The sequence below is a fragment of the Mobula hypostoma genome, chromosome 4 (genome assembly GCF_963921235.1).
Source record: "Mobula hypostoma chromosome 4, sMobHyp1.1, whole genome shotgun sequence".
In the NCBI taxonomy this organism is placed as follows: Eukaryota; Metazoa; Chordata; class Chondrichthyes; order Myliobatiformes; family Myliobatidae; genus Mobula; species Mobula hypostoma.
The window spans coordinates 66859215-66878723 of NC_086100.1; positions in this window are offsets into that span (position 1 = coordinate 66859215).

Here is a 19509-nt window from a genome sequence, read left to right on the forward strand (position 1 = left end):
GTTAGTCGACTGGGGTGATATATTGCGTCCGGTGCTCCCGATGTGGCCTTTTATATATTGGTGAGACCCGACGCAGACTGGGAGACCACTTTGCTGAACATCTACGCTCTGTCCGCCAGAGAAAGCAGGATCTCCCGGTGGCCACACATTTTAATTCCACATCCCATTCCCTTTCTGACATGTCTATCCACGGCCTCCTCTACTGTAAAGATGAAGCCACACTCAGGTTGGAGGAACAACACCTTATATTCCATCTGGGTAGCCTCCAACCTGATGGCATGAATATCGACTTCTCTAACTTTCGCTAAGTCCCCACCTTCCCCTCGTACCCCATCTGTTACTTATTTTTATGCACACATTCTTTCTCTCACTCTCCTTTTTCTCCCTCTGTCCCTCTGAATATACCTCTTGCCCATCCTCTGGGTCCCCCCCCCCCCCGCTTGTCTTTCTTCCCGGACCTCCTGTCCCATGATCCTCTCGTATCCCCTTTTGCCTATCACCCCTCCAGCTCTTGGTTCTATCCCTCCCCCTCCTGTCTTCTCCTATCATTTTGGATCTCCCCCTCCCCCTCCAACTTTCAAATCCCTTACACACTCTTCCTTCAGTTAGTCCTGACGAAGGGTCTCAGCCTGAAACGTTCACTGCACCTCTTCCTGGAGATGCTGCCTGGCCTGCTGCATTCACCAGCAACTTTGATGTGTGTTGCTTAAACAAATATCCACTTCGTTTTTCCAGAATAGAGATACCAGCATTGTAAACACCAGGTTCAAGGCACTAGAATGAAGGAAGTAAGGGAATTGCGGCTTGACCTGGAAATACTGTTTGAGTTCCTAGATGGTGGAATAGGAAGAGGCGGTTACAACTCCTGCAGTTGATGGGGAGGGAAAAGTGGACCAAGGAGTCAAAAGGGGAATAATCCCTTTCAACGATTGAAAGAGGAGAAGAAGAGAACGTTTAACTAGTGGTGGAATTGAGTTGGAGGTGGCAGAAATGGAAGAAAAAGCATCTTGGGCTAAGGCTCAAATTACTTGCACCTCATAAAGAAATACAATAAGTATTTTCTTATTGATTACACCAAAGTAACCATAAATGGTTAGCTTGGTTTATTCAGACTGGAGATTTCGTGAAAGGCCTCAGGCAGCAAAAGTCTAAGTTTTACATTAAAATTATGATAGTTTGCAGTATTTGGGCCATTGTTTCAGGGGCTTACTTTTAAAACACTGTTGTATGGACAATACTTTGGTTGAGCATTTACTGCTTCTCTGTTAACAGTTCTACGTCCAATTTGTATTTACGGATAATGACACTGGAGCTTGCAGACACTTCATAGGTGACAACAATAAAATTGTGCTGCTGAGTAACCAGGACCACAGTGATCCAGTGCAAAGCAAGGAGAGAATGGTTTCTCTTAATGGAGAAGTGAGGATGATAGGCTGAGAATATGGCAAATAAATTAGTGAGCTTGAGAAAAATAAACAACCTTGAGCATTTCCTCAGAATATGGAAATTACAAATGAGAACAGTTATGAAGGTCTTTGAACACAACACAAAGAAATTCAGTAACATTAGTGGTGTTCGTAAAGACAGATTTGAGACATTGGTAGGGTTATTAGTGGCACAAACTGATATAAGTTCACTGAAAATCTTAAAAAAGTATTTTTATTTCATTAGCAGGGAATTGAAAACTTTTAGTTAAGAAAGTGCAATCAGGGAGCAAAGAAATTGTTTGGAGAATAAGACATCAGGCAAGAGGTACTCAGAGAGAAGTATCATTTCCAGACCAGTTCAAAATGGCCAACACAGAATGGTTCATTCTGAGGACTGGCAAATAAGAGAACTCAGGCAAAGCTAATTGCTGAAACCTTGGATTTAATATTGAAGAGCAATTGCCAATATGGAGATGGGGTTTTAAATGTGAGATATTTTCACTTGATTCTTAAGTGCCAGTTACACTCCCATGTAACTGGAGAAAGAACAGGTAGGGGCAGGAATGCTGAGAATGTCTAATGTACATGCAATGTAAATGATGAAGACAATGGATCCAAGTCCAACTTAATCCTTGAAGCAAATTTAGTATGCATAGTGTTACTGCTGCAGCTCAGCCATTGAAGGCCAGGGTGTGTGTTGGAAATACCTCAACCACGTTTTGCCCGATGTGTGAGGACGATGTTGTAAGTACTGGAGAAGATGAATTGTTGGTCTGTGAGTGGAGACAAATGACTTTACTTTTCCAAGGGCTATCGATATGCTCCAGTAATTACCAGGATTAAAAGACTTTTATTGAAAGAATCATAAGATTGGAGAGTGCAGAGATCCAGGATTCACTTGTGTTATGGGATCTACTTGCTCCACCAATACAGACCATTAACTGGGTAAGTTTGGGAGGTTCCAAGAAGCGTATAGCATCAAAGAAAGTGGTTTCATAAGGAGTCTAGAATCAAGTTAAATCACACGCTCGGAATACAGGGTGGACCAATACGATAAGATGAGGAAAACAAAAAAATTCTTTGTTGCCTAGCGAATATTTTAAAATATCTTCGTGTGTATTGCTTTGATTCCATTGTGTTCTTTTCTAGGGAATGAGATGACGGTGTTCAGAAATATTTCCATTTTGCTGATACAGGGCTAGTACATAACTAAGTCTGCTCATATCTATTAAGCTCATTCATATATTTGTTACATTCTCAGTCCACCAGGAGCCATGGAGGCTCTGTCATTCAATTCAGAGATCAATATGCTTTTTAATATGAAGTAAATCTAAAAATACAGAGATAGTACAGGAAAATGGAGCTGAGGTAAAAACTCAGCCAAGATCTTGATGAATAGTGTTGCCAGTTCAAAGGGCCAGATGGCATACTCCTGCCCTTAATACTAATGTGCTATTAGCATGCTGTGCAAATTAGTCACATTGGTCCTATTTATAGAGAAACATAAATTTCAAGCATGTAACACATAAACATCTTACTGTGAAATAATTTCTAACCTCTGATTATTTATGTTGAGACTCGGACCTTAATTCCTACAGTCTCTATCCAAGTCAGCATCCACCATGCTAATTTCCCCTAGATACCTTTTATCAAAGCCTACAGAAAGTATCTGCCTTGCTGAAATATACCTTGCTCTCTTGCTTATCCCATGGATCAAGCACCATCACCAAGCATCAGCACTATCATCCTTTGCGATAAGTCTTTGTATGTCAAAAGCAATAAAGAACTCATGATTTGCCTGGAAATTGGTGCTAATAAGGAAATGTTGCCTGAAACAAATCTTAAGGGACAGTGTCTTATTAAAACAGTTCAGATCAGAGAAAGACAGAGGCTGGAGTTTCTCAGGAAACAGGAGGGTTAATGTGCCCAACGTAAATAGAGGGGAGTACGGTAGCATAGTGCTTAGCACAACGCTTTACAGTACAGGTGATCCGGTTCAATTCCCAGCACTGCCCGTAAGTAGTTTATACGTTCTTCCCGTGACTGCGTGGCTTACTTCCAGGTGTTCCTGTTTCCCCCCACAGTCCAAAGACATACCAGTTGGTAGCTTAGGTCGTTATAAATTTTCCTGTGATTAAGCTCAGATTAAATCAAGGGTTGCATGGCTCGATAGACTGGAAAGGCCTATTCTGCGCTGTACCATAATAAATATCTAATCAGTAAACTGATTTTGTCAAGTAAAACTCAAAAATGGGGTATCAACATAAAACACCTATGGTAGACTGTGACATAACCTACTTTGAAGCACGAGCAGGTTTGGGAGGTCACACCCTAATTGTATGATAGATAATGCAACAACAGATACCATACTGGATTTTTTTGTTGCCAAACAGCCTTCAGAAATTGCAGAAAATGCTATGAACTGCTTTAGTCCTCTGAATTATGTTTGATTTTATTTGACCTGCTGAGCTTTTCATGGGGTGCTGGTGAAAGCCAACAAGTGGAAGAGACTTATTTATTTAATAGAACCAATAGTGAAGGAGTTTTCACTATTATTAATTCATTATAGCCTTCTGAATGATTAAAAAGGTAATATTTTAGAGTTAAAGTTTCTGTGTATAAAATTTTTAAATGCTTACAATATGAAAGACATCATCAGGCACTGAAATTTTCCCAGCAATTAAGGAGCCGAAATGAAATAAGACATTAGTGAAGACTAATAGGTTACTCAACCAAATATACCGTATATCACAGTTTTATCATAATACAGTATTTGAAGTTAGATTGAACTGTGTCCAAAATTTTGATACCATCATACCAATGGTCATTTCTGCTCCAGAGGATAACAATATAAATCTCAGTCTGTTGTATTGAAAATCATTTAGATAATGTCTTACTGTACTCCTGGTTTGTCTTTCTCTTATAAATTCAGCTAGGATTGAGTTATAGTCTTGAGAAGTGCAATGCTGGTATTGAAAATTGGATTTTGAAATTGCAATTCACTTGAGAAATTGAACACGGGCCTCCATTGAGGACTTTTGTTTTTCTTCCTGTCAGAAAGATGCAGACTCATTGGCATTGCATATCCTACAATATGTCCCTTGTGACTATTCTTTATGTGGGAACTTGGAGAACAAGGGAGTAACTTACAGGTTTAATAGAAATTAGACTGATGTACAATTCCTACCATATCAGTCACTAATCCATTATGGAGGAGTTAAAAGTTCCTTGTTTTGTTTCTAAACTAAAAGTTCAGCAGAGGCTATGTTTCAAATAGGAGCCGAGCTTGAGGGGCATGGAATGGGAAAGAATGGTTTCCAGAAGGCATAAAAAGCTACTGCACAAAATGAGAGTGGATGATATTGGGGAAAATTCGTTAGCATACTGTAGATTGAAAATTGGTTAGCCCTTCGAAGACAAATTTAGAATAAATGGGTCTTTTTCAAGCTGGAAAGATTAATTAGTGAAGTTCCCAAGGATCAGTTTCTGGCCTTTGTTTAAGGTATCCAAGTTTATTAGTGACATAAAGGTTGGAGGGCATCTTGTGATAAGGATACTTGGGCTCTGTAACAGGATAATTGAGTGACCGGATGAAAACTTAATGGACTCTTGTATGGGGGGAGGGAAGTATGCAAGTAATGCTATGCACTTCCGTGAGAAGAAGCTGAAGGTAGGCTATTATATAAATGGAAAAAAGAATAGACAAACAAAATACAGAGTGATGTTGGTGTTCATTTGCATGATCCACATATTAGCAGGCAGGTGCAACAAATGGTTTGCAAAGTAAATGGATTTTACAAGAGAGATGGAGTTTAGAAATAAGGGAATGTTGTGACAATTCAACAGAATATTGTTAAGGTTACACCAGTGTAGAGTTTTGGTCTTTTACTTAAGAAAGGATATACATTAGAGGCAGTCCAAAAGAGATTCAAAAAACTAATTCCTGAGATAAGAGGGTTTGCCTCATCATGATTGGCTAAATAAATTATGTTTATATTCTTTGGAGTTTAGAAGAATGAAGGATGATTTTATTGAAAACTATAGTATCCTGGGGGAGCATACCAGGATAGATGTAGGCATGTTTCCTCTGGTGGGAAAATCTCAAATGAGCTGCTTAATTATCAGTTGTAAATGACGAGCTGCTTAATTATAAGTTAAGCAGCTGGTCATTTACAACTGAATTGCACAGGAGCATCTTGCAGAATGTGGTGAACCTCTGGAATGCCCCACTCCAAAGTGTTGTGAAGACAAGGCCACAGAAAGTATTTAAGGAGGAAGTAGATGAATCACTGAACCATCAAAAAATTGAGAGCTTTGAAGAACTGGCACGCATGAAGAAATGAGCTCGATCAACCTTGTTCACACTGGGCAAAATTGAAGGACTGAATAGCCTACACCTTTTTTCATATATTCTGATATCAGACCAGCTTGACATGGGAGGAATTGTAGACTAAATTTATCAGTAAAGCGAAAGCAGAGTTTTTGAAGATTCACCATATAGAAGAGAAAGGAAATCTTAGCATGTGAGTGCTATAATTTAGTGAGGGGACGAGAGATTGTCTGAATTTCCAGCAGTAATTGATCAGTCTCCTAACAAAAAATATCAGTAATCTGTTTCAGTGACATTGACTGATCAAAAATCTTCCTGTTTTTCACTATTTTATTCTTCTGTGCAATGTATCGAGCAACTAGGTCACCAGGGCTGTGCAATAGGAAGCAATTTTCTTCCCTACTCACTAAAAGGAATAAGGCAAATTGAATTAGCCACTCATTTCACACCTTTCTTAACTGATATCACTGGAAGAATTATTGACTGGATTCCAGAGTTTTCATCCAATATGAATCAATTTATACCAAAACATTACTGTTAACACTTGTGGCCAACAGTGTCAGTAGTCAAGGAAATAAACCTGGCCTTTCATCAGAAGTAAAAAAGTGAGGCCTGAAGTTTATCAATTTGCGGCATTAAGTCCAAAACACAGTAACTGAGAGTTTAGGGGTCCATATTGACAAAATCTTTGGCAAGAAGAAGATGGAATAGTCCAGGAGACTGTGTAGAGAAGCCTTTCACAGTGGGTGGTTGGAAACAGCAGAAATTCTGACCTCCAAACATCCAGAATATACAGCAATGCCAATAAAAAAAATCACAAGCTATTTCAAGGCAACTTCTACAACACTCACATCCTTCAGTGATTGATTCGCACTCCCTTGACATTGAAACATTGCCTTCTGTTGAAAGCAACAGGGGGAAGGTCACCAGGGAGGGAGAGATGCCCATCAATCTCACTACTTCACAAGGAGATGTTGGTGATTTTAATGGCCAAAGGGACACACAGACTTAAAGGGAATTTTGACGAGAGACTATTTTAAATTATCTAATAAATATCTAATATTTCCCTTCCCAACAAATCTATCGCCTTTTGATTTGTCCAGTGAATGGACATTAATTAGAATGTATCCATCTATTGTTTGCATTTTATTTTCGTAACTAATGAAAATGGGCTATCTCTTCCCCAACCATCATAATCTCAACCAAAAATGCAGAAATGTGAATGATAATGAGGATGCTGATGAATCAAAGCTTGACACCACAATGGCTATTGGGAAGGCATCCAGCACTATTGGCAGTAATCAGGAGAGAGGCACAGGGATTGTGTTGAATAGGTTCACGAAAGGTCCACAAGGACACAATGCACTACAGGACTCTAAGGCCTGTGTAGTTTTGATGAGAAAACAAGTGCAGATACACACAGGTACTTGGAGAGTTCCAGGCATGATAATGAAGAACATAGAGGAGTTTCCAGGCAAGATATTGAGGAACCTGCTAGTGGGATATACCAGGAACAAGACAGAGAATCCACTACCTGTCTTACAAGAGACTGTGTAAAGCAGGAGAGCATTAGTCCCATTCTGAAGGAACACTTCCATTATGTATCTTATATACACAGTTCTGTGAACGTGTCCATTACATAGTGGCTACTTTCTCAGCCAACAGTTGCCACAGAGGTCCAGGCAGAAGCCATATGAGCTCTCGGTGCCTCTGTGAAGTCTCAGACTGATTTGAACGTTTTACCTCACCCAAGTACCTCTGCACCCCAGGATGAAATGCTGATCATTCTTCAGCAGATTGCTACTCTCCGTAAGCAGAGATAAGCCCGTTGTGAGTAACAGAGTGAATATTCAAAATTTCAGGAGATTTGAAGTTGAGATGGAAAATGCTGGAAGTACTCATCAAGTCAGGGAAAAACTGTATTAATATTTCAGGTCTGACATATTTCATCCCAGTACTGACAAAAGAATTCAGACCTGAAACATTAACGCCACAATGCTTCCTGACTGCTGAGTTCCACCATTTTCTGCGAGTCCTGCAGGGGATAAGAGAAAGTTATGGTAAAAACTGTCAATTGGTGCTAGGCCTTCAAATCCATCAGATAAATTAGTCACTAAGAAACATAACTAAAATAGTGTCTGAAGACAATAAAATATTGAATACAGGAGTTGGGAAGTTATGTTGAAGTTGCATAAAACTTTGGTGAGACCTAATTTGGAGTATTGTGTGCAGATTTGGTCACCTACCTACAGGAAAGGTATCAATAAGACTGTAAGAGTGCAGAGGAAATTAACAAGGATGTTACCAGGAATTGAGGACCTGCTTGAATGGAAAGGTTGAATAGGTCAGACTTTATTGCCCAGAGCTTGGACAAACGAGAGGAGATTTGATTGAGATATTCAAAATTATGAGGAGTTAAAATAGGGTAAATACAAGCAGGTTTTTTTTCCACTGAGGTTGGGAGATTCTAAAACTAGAGGTCATAGGTTAAGGGTGAAAGCTGAAATGCTTAAGGGGAACATGAAGGAGAACTTCTTCAGAAAGAGGGTGGGGCGAGTGTGAAAGGAACTACTGGTGCATTTGGTAGATGTGGGATTGATTTCCATATTTAAGAGAAATTTGAATAGGTACATGAATGGGAGTGGTATAGGGTCTATGGTTCGGGTGCAGAAGGATGGAACCAGGCAGGTAAATAGTTTGGCATGAACTAAATGGGCCAAAGGGCCTGGTTCTACTTTGTAGTGTTCAATGTCTCTAAGACAAAACCATTATTTAAGCATTGCAATGAAAATCACATTTAGTTTTCAAGGACTTATTAAACTTCATTCATGCTTTTATTTCAATTACTCTTTGCACAAGAAATTATTAATAATTTGAACTCACATCGTTCGACGCTACAGCTTTGCAGTGAAAGATTCTCTGAAGATTAGTCCTTTCCAGAATGAAGGACATAATAACTGTATAAAAGGTAAATTACAGCATTTCAGTAGCCAAAACATTAATCCTACCTGGACTAAACTATTAGTGTCTTCAGCTCCCAGTTCCCCTCTACCACCACTCTGCTCCGTCTAGCGGAATTAGTCCTTACTCTTAATAATTTCTCTTTGGCTCCTCCCACTTCCTCCAAACTAAAGGTGTAGCCATGGGCACCTATATGGGTCCCAGCTATGACTGCCTTTTTGTTGGCTTTGTGGAACAATCTATGTTCCAAACCTATTCTGGTATCTGTCCCCCACTTTTCCTTTGCTACATCGACGACTGCATTGGTGCTGCTTCCTGCACGTATGCTGAGCTCGTTGACTTCATTAACTTTGCCTCCAACTTTCATCCTGCCCTCAAGTTTACCTGGTCCACTTCCAACACCTCCCTCCCCTTTCTAGATTTTTCTGTCTCTATCTCTGGAGACAGCTTATCTACTGATGTCTACTATAAGCCTACTGACTCTCACAGCTATCTGGACTATTCCTCTTTTCACCCTGTCTCTTGCAAAAATGCCATCCCCTACTCGCAATTCCTCCGTCTCAGCCGCATCTGCTCTCAGGATGAGGCTTTCCATTCCGGGACGAGGGAGATATCCTCCTTTTTTAAAGAAAGGGGCTTCCTTTCCTTCACCATCAACTCTGCTCTCAAATGCATCTCCCCCATTTCACGCACATCCGCTCTCATTACATCCTCCCGCCACCCCACTAGGAATAGGGTTCCCCTGGTCCTCACCTACCACCCCACCAGCCTCTGGGTCCAACATATAATTCTCCGTAACTTCTGCCACCTCCAACAGGATCCCACCACTAAGCACATCTTTCCCTTCCCCCCTCCTCATCTTTCCGCAGGGATGGCTTCCTACGCTACTCCCTTGTCCATTCGTTGCCCCCCATCCCTCCCCACCGATCTCCCTCCTGGCACTTATCCTTGTAAGCGGAACAAGTGCTACACATGCCCTTACACTTCTTCCCTTACCACCATTCAGGGCCCCAGACAATCCCTCCAGGTGAGGCGACACTTCACCTGTGAGTCGGCTGGGGTGATATACTGCATCCGGTGCTCCTGATGTGGCCTTCTATATATTGGCAAGACCCGACGCAGACTGGGAGACCGTTTCGCTGAACACCTACGCTCTGTCTGCCAGAGAAAGTAGGATCTCCCAGTGGCCACACATTTTAATTCCACGTCCCATTCCCATATGTCTATCCATGGCCTCCTCTACTGTACAGATGAAGCCACACTCAGGTTGGAGGAACAACACCTTATATTCCGTCTGGGTAGCCTCCAGCCTGATGGCATGAACATTGACTTCTCTAACTTTCACTAATGCCCCACCTCCCCCTCGTACGCCATCCAATATTTATTTATATACGCACACCCTTTTTCTCTCTCGCTCCTTTTTCTCCCTCTGTCCCTCTCACTATACCCCTTGCCCATACTCTGGGCTTTTTCTCCCCTCCCCCTTTTCTTTCTCCCTAGGCCTCCTGTCCCATGATCCTCTCATATCCCTTTTGCCAATCACCTGTCCAGCTCTTGGCTCCATCCCTCCCTTCCTGTCTTCTCCTATCATTTTGGATCTCCCCCTCCCCCTCCCACTTTCAAATCTCTTACTAGCTCTTCTTTCAGTTAGTCCTGACGAAGGGTCTCAGCCTGAAACTTCAACTGTACCTCTTCCTAGAGATGCTGCCAGGCCTGCTGCGTTCACCAGCAAATTTATGTGTCTTGCTTGAAATTCCAGCATCTGCAGATTTCCTCATGTTAGTGTCTTCAGCTGTTGCATTTCTAAACTAATATAAACTGTTCAATGCTCAAGAAGATCTGTTTTTTTTGTGAGAATGATGTAATGGTCTTTTGGAGGTCACCTGATGTGAGGTCACGTGATGACATATGCCCCATGACTATATAAGGGTCGACCCAGGTGACTCAGGGGTTGTTTTTAGTTTGTAGATTTCCAGGTTTCTGTTGTGTATTTGTTTTTGGTGACGCAGTTTCATTTTTAAAACGGAGTGTGTGTTCTGTTGCAAGATACCATTATTATTTGGACTAGAAATTTTTGCTTGACGTGTTGATTTACCCAATTCCAATATTAGAAGGGAGAGTGAAGAATTTATCGAAGTACAAGATCGAGGGATCGAGAGGAGTCAACATCGTTTGGCAGTTTAATAAAGGATCGACCTTATTGAGGTTTCATTGGAGGAGTAGCCTCCTGCATTGAGATAACTCTTGCCAAAAAGAGCAAGGAGTTCATGCAAAAAGGTGCTCTCTCTCTCTAAAGGAATTTAAGGTCAGTTGACTTAAACTGTTTATTTTCAGCATCGTGAATCCTGTGGACAGAACCAGCAGTAAAGTTGTGTCTGTGAAGGAATCCTTCTCCAGAGAAGTCTCTCCCAATTGAACGTGTAAATCTGTTGGACTTTCGAAGTTATCGCTTTAAGAACTATATTTGACTTTATTGCTTTAAAAACAGTTGTCGCATTTAACGCTTTAAGAACCAGAGCCGAGTGGCGAGTTGGTGAACGGCTGCATATCTGTTAACTTCCGGTTAAAGTTTTTGTTTGTTTTTTTTCCCTTATCATTTATCCGTGTTTAATAAGTGTTTGGTTTTTATATAACCTGTCTCGATTGATATTCATTGTTGCTGTTTACGTAACAAAACATACCCCAGCGATCATTACCTTATTGAAGCAAGAACAGTTACTTGAAATGTATAAACTGTGACAGTCAATGCATGCTTATTAAATGCCCACAAATAACATTGTGGAGATAACTAAATAATTTTCTTCATTGGACCCAGTTGTGATATAAATCGGGTGGAATATTGGAAACAACAAAGCTCACGGGATCTTTTACTCCTACCTAAGAGTGCAGGCAAGGGCTCACTAAACGTCTCCTGCAAAGAGCAGCAGTTCCAACAGTGCGACACATACACAGTATGGTAATTGTGTGCCACCCTTGATCTAGAATTAAGACTTGAACTTCAACCTTCAAGTTTTAAAAACAAGATTGCTGCAAACTGCATCACAGCAAACATCAGTCTATTTAATTATAAATATTGTTTATGCTGAAAAACACAAATATCCCAAAAAGGTTTGTACAGTAACAGTACAATCATTGCCAATCACATCTTCCGAATTATTTGAAAAATTCTTAGGCTTTTCAGCCCAACTTTGCATATACTACATCCACATAGATGTAAGTGTGAGGAGGAAGACAGGTGGAGGAGGGGGGAGAAGGGAATAAGGAGAAAGTAGCAAACCACTCACTCTTTCTTTATCTTTAAGAAAAGTAAGAGGATTCCTCTCTTAGGTGCATATATCTTCCCAAGTTAAGATTGAGAAATGTCCTTCCAGAAACTGGAAAATTTATTTTTTTGTAAAACTGAGCCGTGAAATATGAATACCTTCTCAGTCTGGATATTGTCATTAACAGTCATGTCATCAATGACAACAAATATTTTTGGAAGATAGAAATGATATAAATATGCATTATGTACTATTTTAAAAATGTATCAATGTAAAACAGTCAGCATTTGAGTTCTACTTCATAAGTGCTCTATGATGGTTCAAGTCTGATATAATGAAAAATACCAGGTTCAGTCTGGCTTGCATTAGCTCCGAACTTACGTCATATCACATCACATCATTTGAAGTTATTTAATATCTCCAGATAGTAACAGTTATTGTAACACAATGTGAGCATTATTCAAAACATTGCTGTACAATCAGAGGTACTTTCCTTTCTCAACAACACAGCATCAGAAATTGTACAGAACCACTACAGAACAGGAAGGTGGCTTTGCCAAGCAGGAAGTCTCTGACAAAGTGAGGAAATGTTGCTGCACTATTTTACCTGATTACTGAATTTATTGTAAAGACTCCAATCAGTTAGTTAAATAAAAGCCATTTATTTAGTGATCTTTACACAATGATCTTTATGTTGACAGAACAAGCATAGTAGCAATGCAATGTGAACCCAGAGCTGACGTGGTTGAACATCAGTGAAATTGAACACATGCATAAAGATGAGCAAAGCCCTCTCGAGTTAGCAGACCAAAGAAGGGCCAATTTGATCTCGTTTTAATTTAAGAAGTTATATTCTGGTACACCGACACAACCTGCAAGTTAACATTTAGGGAATACTGCACGAGGGATCTCAAGTCCGTTTACACCTCAGATTTTTAAATTTTCTCTCCTTTTAAAAAACAGTCTACTCTTTCATTTCTTCTACTAAATTGCATGACCATATACATCCTGACATATATACAGTACATGTACATATATTCATATACAGTGACTATAAAAAGTATTCACCCATCTGGAAATGTTCAAGTTTTATTGTTTTACAACATTGAATCACAATGGATTGAATTTAGCGTTTTTGACACTGGTCAACAGGAAAAGTCTCTTTTGTGTCAAAGAAAAAACAGATCTCTGCAACGTGATCTAAATTAAATACACATATAAAACACAAAATAATTGATTGCCAAAAGTATTCACTCCCTTCAAGTCCATATTTAGTAGATGCACCACTGGCAACAATTACAGCCTTGAGTCTGTGTGGATAGGTGTCTATCAGCTTTGCACATCTGTACACGGCAATTTTTCCCCATTCTTCTTTACAAACTGCTCCAGCTCTGTCAGATTGCATGGGGATCGTGAATGAACAGTCCGTTTTAGGTCCAGCCACAAATTTTCAATTGGATTGAGGTCTGGAAACTGATTTGACTTCTCCTGGACGTTAACTTTGTTGTTCTTAAGCCATTCCTGTGTAGCTTTGGCTTTATGCTTGGGGTCATTGTCTTGCTGGAAAATAGAACTTCTCCCAAGTCGCAGTTATTTGCAGACTGCATCAGGTTTTCCTTTAGGATTTCCCTGTACAATGCTGCATTCATGTTACCCTCTACCTTCACAAGCCTTCCAGGGCCTGCTGAAGTGAAGCATCCCCACAGCATGATGCAGCCACCACCTTGCTTCATGGTAGAGATGGTGTGTTCTTGATAATGTGCAATGTTTGGCTTACGTCAAACATAGCCTTCAGTCTGATGGCAGAAATGCTCAATTTTGGTTTCATCAGACCATAGAACCTTCTTCCAGCTGGCTTCAGAGTCTCCCACGTGCCTTCTGGCAAACTCCAGCCGAAATTTCACGTTAGTTTTTTTCAACAGTGGCTTTCTCGTTGCTACTCTCCCATAAAGTTGCGACTCTCGAAGCACCTAGGCATGTGTTGTTGTTCGCGCAGTCTCTTACATCTCAGCCATTGAATCTTGTAACTCCTCCCGAGTTGTCATAAGCCTCTTGGTGGCCTTCTTTACCAGTCCCTTTCTTGCACAGTCACTTAGTTTTTGAGGATAGCCTGCTGTAGGCAGATCTACAGCTGTGCCATGGTCTTTCCATTTCTTGATGATTGACTTCACTGTACTCCAAGGGCTATTCAGTGACTTGGAAATTTTCTTCTGTCCATCTCTTGACTTGTGCTTTTCAATAACCTTTTCATGGAGTTGTTTGGAGTGTTCTTTTGTCTGCATGGTGTAGGTTTTGCCAGGATACTAACTCACCAGCAGTTAAATCTTCCAGATACAGATGTATTTTTACTACAGTCAATTGAACCACCTCGACTGCACACACAGGTCTCCAAAAACAAATGTCCACTTAACTAATTATGTGACATCTGAAACCAACTGGCTGCATCAGTGTTGATTTGCTGCATCATATTAAAGGGGGAGGTGTATACTTAAGCAATCAATTATTTTGTGTTTTGTATCAGTAATTAATTTAGATCACTTTGTGGAAGTCTGTTTTCACTTTGACACAAAATTTTTTTTATATATATATAAGGGGTGTGTGTGTGTGTGTGTGTGTGTGTGTGTGTGTGTGTGTGTGTATGTATGTATGTATGTATGTATATATATATATATATAGAGCTGGGTGAGCTTCCTCAATGACTATCACCCAGTGGCACTCATATCTATTGTGGTGAAGTGTAGGAAAAGTTCATCAAGGGTAGAATCGACTTCTGATTAAGCAAGGACTTGGTACATAGTGAATTATTGAACAAGCAAACACAGCTGCAGGAATCATAAACCACTTTTATAACACTGAATTGTAGTCACTATTGTAGGTATTACAATGTCACTTGGCAAGATCCCCACAAAGAATATTATGTTACATGAAACAGTGTATATGATCCACAACTCCAACCACGCAAAAAACTGTGCACACAATCACCGATTCCAGGCAGATGCCGAACCATGTACACAATTTCTAGCCCTAACCAGATATCTCACTCTAAAGACAGCAGATCAGTCAGTGAAATCATCCAACTGACTAAGGAAAAGACCTGGACCTGCTACATTATACCTACTGCCACAACAGGTTTTCAGTGGATGCAATCTCACTAGCTCTTTACCTGGCCTTGGAGCTCCTGGTGAAAAGCAATACCTACATCAGGTTGCATTCAACATCATCATCCGCTCAGTATTAATCACCTAGGTGTCTGTGCCTCTCTTTGCAATTGGAGACTTGACTTCCTCCTTAGGAGAGCACAGTGAAGATCAGAAGTAACATTTACTCCTACTGACAATCACAAAAGGATTTTTGATTCTCAAGGATGTGCACTTCTCCTACTGCTTTACTCTTTGCACTCATGACTGTGTGGCTAGGCACAGCTCAAACGTCATCTATAAATTTACCAATAACACAACTGTTGATGGTAGAATCTCAGATAGTGACGAGAAGGCATACAGAAGTGAAATAGATTGGCTGATCGAGTCATCTCAAAACCATAACTTTTCACTCAATGTCAGTAGACCAAGGAACTAACTTCAGGAAGGGGAAGTCGAGGGAACACACAGCAGTCTTCATCGAGGGATCAGCAGTGGAAAGGATGAGCAGCTTGGGTGTCAACATCTCAGAGTTTCTATCCTGGGCTCAATTTATTGATGCAATCATGAAGAAGGCACACCAGCAGCTATAATTCATTAGGAATTTGAGGAGATTTGGTAGGTCACCAAAGACGCTGACAAATTTCTACAGAGCATTCTGATTGATTGCATCTCAGCCTGCTATGGAGGCTCCAATGCACGGGATAAAAAGAGGCTGCAGAGATTCGCAGAGTCAGTAAGCTCCACCATGGGCACTACCCTCCCCACCATCAAGAACAACTTCAAACGATGATGCTTCAAGAAGACCACATCTGTCATTAAGGACACTCACCATCCAGGACTGGTCCTCCTCTCATTACTATGGTTATTATAGATAGTTAATGTTTCAGTTAAAACATTTCGCCAGATCTAGGAACAGCTAAAATTGAAACACGTTTTAATTTGCAGATAAGGAATAGCTCTAACCATGACACATTGACCCATTGTTCATGTACTTGCTGACCTAACCTGACTCCAAGTAATCTGTGCTAGGATTTAAAAATTTCATTTTTGTCTTTAAATCCCTCGATAGCCATGATCTTTTCAAGCCCTACAACCTTCTAATATACTTGCAGTCTTCTAATCCTTGCCTCTGAATTCTCCTTTCATTTAATCATGCTATTATTGGCAGTTGTGTCTTCAGTTGCAAAGGCCCTATGCATTGGAATTCTGTCCCTAAGCTCCTTATAATCTATCTCTTTGACCAAGCTTTTAGTCCTGCAAAACTATTTCTGTAAGAAACTCACTGACAAACTGACTCCACTCACTTCATCCAAGTCTGAGGTGTTCTTATGGGAGCTCATTTTGGTCCAAGGCACCATTTCTCTTTGTTTCATGGGCATATCCTGTCCATCTCTTTCTCTGGTACACCAGTGATTGTACTCCTATTACTTCCTGTTTTCATACAGAACTCAAATGTTTGCTGTCAATACCAAGTCTACTCTCAATTTCACATAATCTGCCTCAAACTCTCAAAATTGCCAATGTTTCAAGCCAAAGCCCTTCACCAAAGGACTGATGCAGGGTTTCATCCCAAAATGTCAACAAAACCTTTCCTTCCACAAATGATGCACGACTTGTTGAGCTTCTCCAGCAGATTTTGTTCGTTCCCTCTCTTTTTGACTTCATCAATTCCATCTCAGAGTCTAGGTTAGTGCTCAGTATCTATTCCTTCTCCATGCTCTCTCATAGCTCTTATCCCTACGCTTTATCCCATCAAGCTTTCTGTAAGGACTGAATACAAAACATTCACAATTCTAAAATAAAATTTAAAGTACAGTATTTGGCAGTCTGGATGTAGAAATGATACTTCCTCTGACCAAGGAGTCTATGACCAATGGACATAAATTCAGAATAAAAGTTAAGCCTTTTTGGTCTGATCTAGGAAGACATTTTTTTCACTCAGAGTAGTGAAGCTTTTGGAATTCTTTATCCTGGAGGGACATAGAAGCACAGTCACTCAACACACAAATCAAAATAATCTGGATCTTTAAGGGATTCAAGGAATGTGGGCATAGTATTGAAAAATGACACAATAGATCATCCATGATCTTTATTAAAGGTGAAATAAATACAAAGGCAAGATAGCCTCATCCTATTCCTTCTTCATATCACCTTCTAACAATTAGCCATTTTTAATATGATGACATTACTGGAACCATCTACCCCTTTCATCATTGCCAAGGAAGATCATATTTTGATTTCTGATTCTCTGTTCCATCTACATCAATGCTCACTCCATTTGATTGTACCTTCTCAACTAGGAAATGAAAAGCCAGTAATTTCACCTTTTCCTTTTCCTGCATCCAGTGACCTGAACAGTCTTTCTAAGTGAAGCTGTGATTCACTTGTACATCTTGCAAATCAGCCTATGGCATTTTGTGCTCATGGTGTGATATTCTCCAAATGGAGAAGACAAATGCAGGTGGGATTTACCTCTTTATGGAACACTTCTTTTCAATTTGACCATGAGTTTTCCCTTTAAGTTGCCACCACATTCCCATACTGGTCTCTCTCTTTATAGCCACTTATACAACTCAGAGTCCAACCTAAGTTCTAACACAACATCTCAACTACCAGTTTCACATTTACAGGCTTCACAACAACAATGAATACAACAATCTCAAATAATTGTATTTTCCAATTTGCTTAATGTATATAATTCACATTAACATTGAATGCATAAGTTCGTTAATCGTTCTGCAAGCCATCAGAGATTGTGATATTTTTTGTATCTTGTGTCACCGCATTGATCTTTGCAATCTTTTTTGGTCAATTTCTTGGTTTGCAGGAATGTGCATTCTGTAGGCTTGAAGATAAATAAACTTCCTATAGGATGAAACTCAACTTCCGACCTTATGGCATGTGAAGATGCATTAGTTTGGCAATGATAAAAATTGCTCCTGATTTTGGAAACTTTTAACGTGAGAACATGACACTACTCTTTTTAAAAAAGTAAAAGGAAGTGCATGAAATAAATAAAAAGAGTATAACAAACTTCTGTACAAAAATTATGATCTAGATCGCAACATTTAACTCACAAAATCACATAGGAGGAAAGTCGCAAGTTATGTCATGTTTCTTTGCTGCAAGTGACAATAATGATGAAAATAAATAGGTCTACCTTAATTAGTGTAATGGGAAGCTCTACACATAGCTTAAAACTTGCCAAGCCTGAAGAAACTCCCATTAAAAAAAAGGCATTTTCAACTTTTTGAAGAATTCCATTAATTCAAAGCTGAGTGGGACTTGGATGGCAAGTAAAAAGATCTAAGAAGACAGTGACTGAGTTTATAGCTGAATTGGGGAATCCATCACAAGATTGGGAATATGGTAATAGACTTTCTGAAATACTAAAGACAAGTTAATGTGTGCAATCAATGATTACTGAATTTTGAGGTGTTTGTTATCAGAGGTGAGCCTAACTTTGAAAATAGCCTGAAAAATTTCTCAAGAAGTGCAAACGACCAATTAAACCATGAAGAAATTACATGTAAGACAGGCTGTTCCATGAAACAAAGGGCACTAGAGTCTAACTATAAAGCAGGTGTTTCCAAATCAAAGCTAGCATAATTTTAAAAGCAAAGACTGTTGCCATTGTGGAGGGAAATCTCTACCATCTCAAAACATGTTCAGGCCTCAGGACAGGGGTTTGTATGAATAATCATAAATTAAATTTAAGCAATCAAAATGAAAGTATAAATCCAAAAGAAAGTGCTCAAATTTAAACTTCTTAATATTTCTCACTATACAATGGAAGCAAAGACAAAATGCTTAGTGAAAAAGAAACTGATTAACAAAACTGCTAATCACTTTGAAATCGTAAGACATAGTAGCAAATTAGACCATTTGGCCCATCAAGTCTGCTCTGTCATTTGGTCATGGCTGATTTACTTTCCCACTCAAACCCATTCTTATGCCTGCCACAGACGGCAGTGGAGGCCAAGTCATTGTATATATTTAAAGCAGAAGTTGATAAGTTCTTGTCGTCCTGAAAATGAGCGACATAAATATGGCACTCAGTGCAGCAATATGCTGATAAACCTGGATGACTAGAAAGTGCTACATTTAAACAGAAAGACAAAGCTAATTCTGTAAACCTGCACAGATGAAAAGATGTATACAAAATATTAAAAAAAAACAAAAAATGTTGACAATTTTCAGCAGATCAGGCAGCATTTATGGAAAGAGAAGCATTTAATGGATCTTGTCAGTTCAGATAAAAGCTCATTATCCTGAAAAGTTAACTCTGTTTTGTTCTTCAGAGATGTTGCCTGTGCTTCCAGCATTTTTTGTTTCTATTTCAGATTTCCATTTCTGAGGAGATTTTTAAATTCTTTGATTATATTATA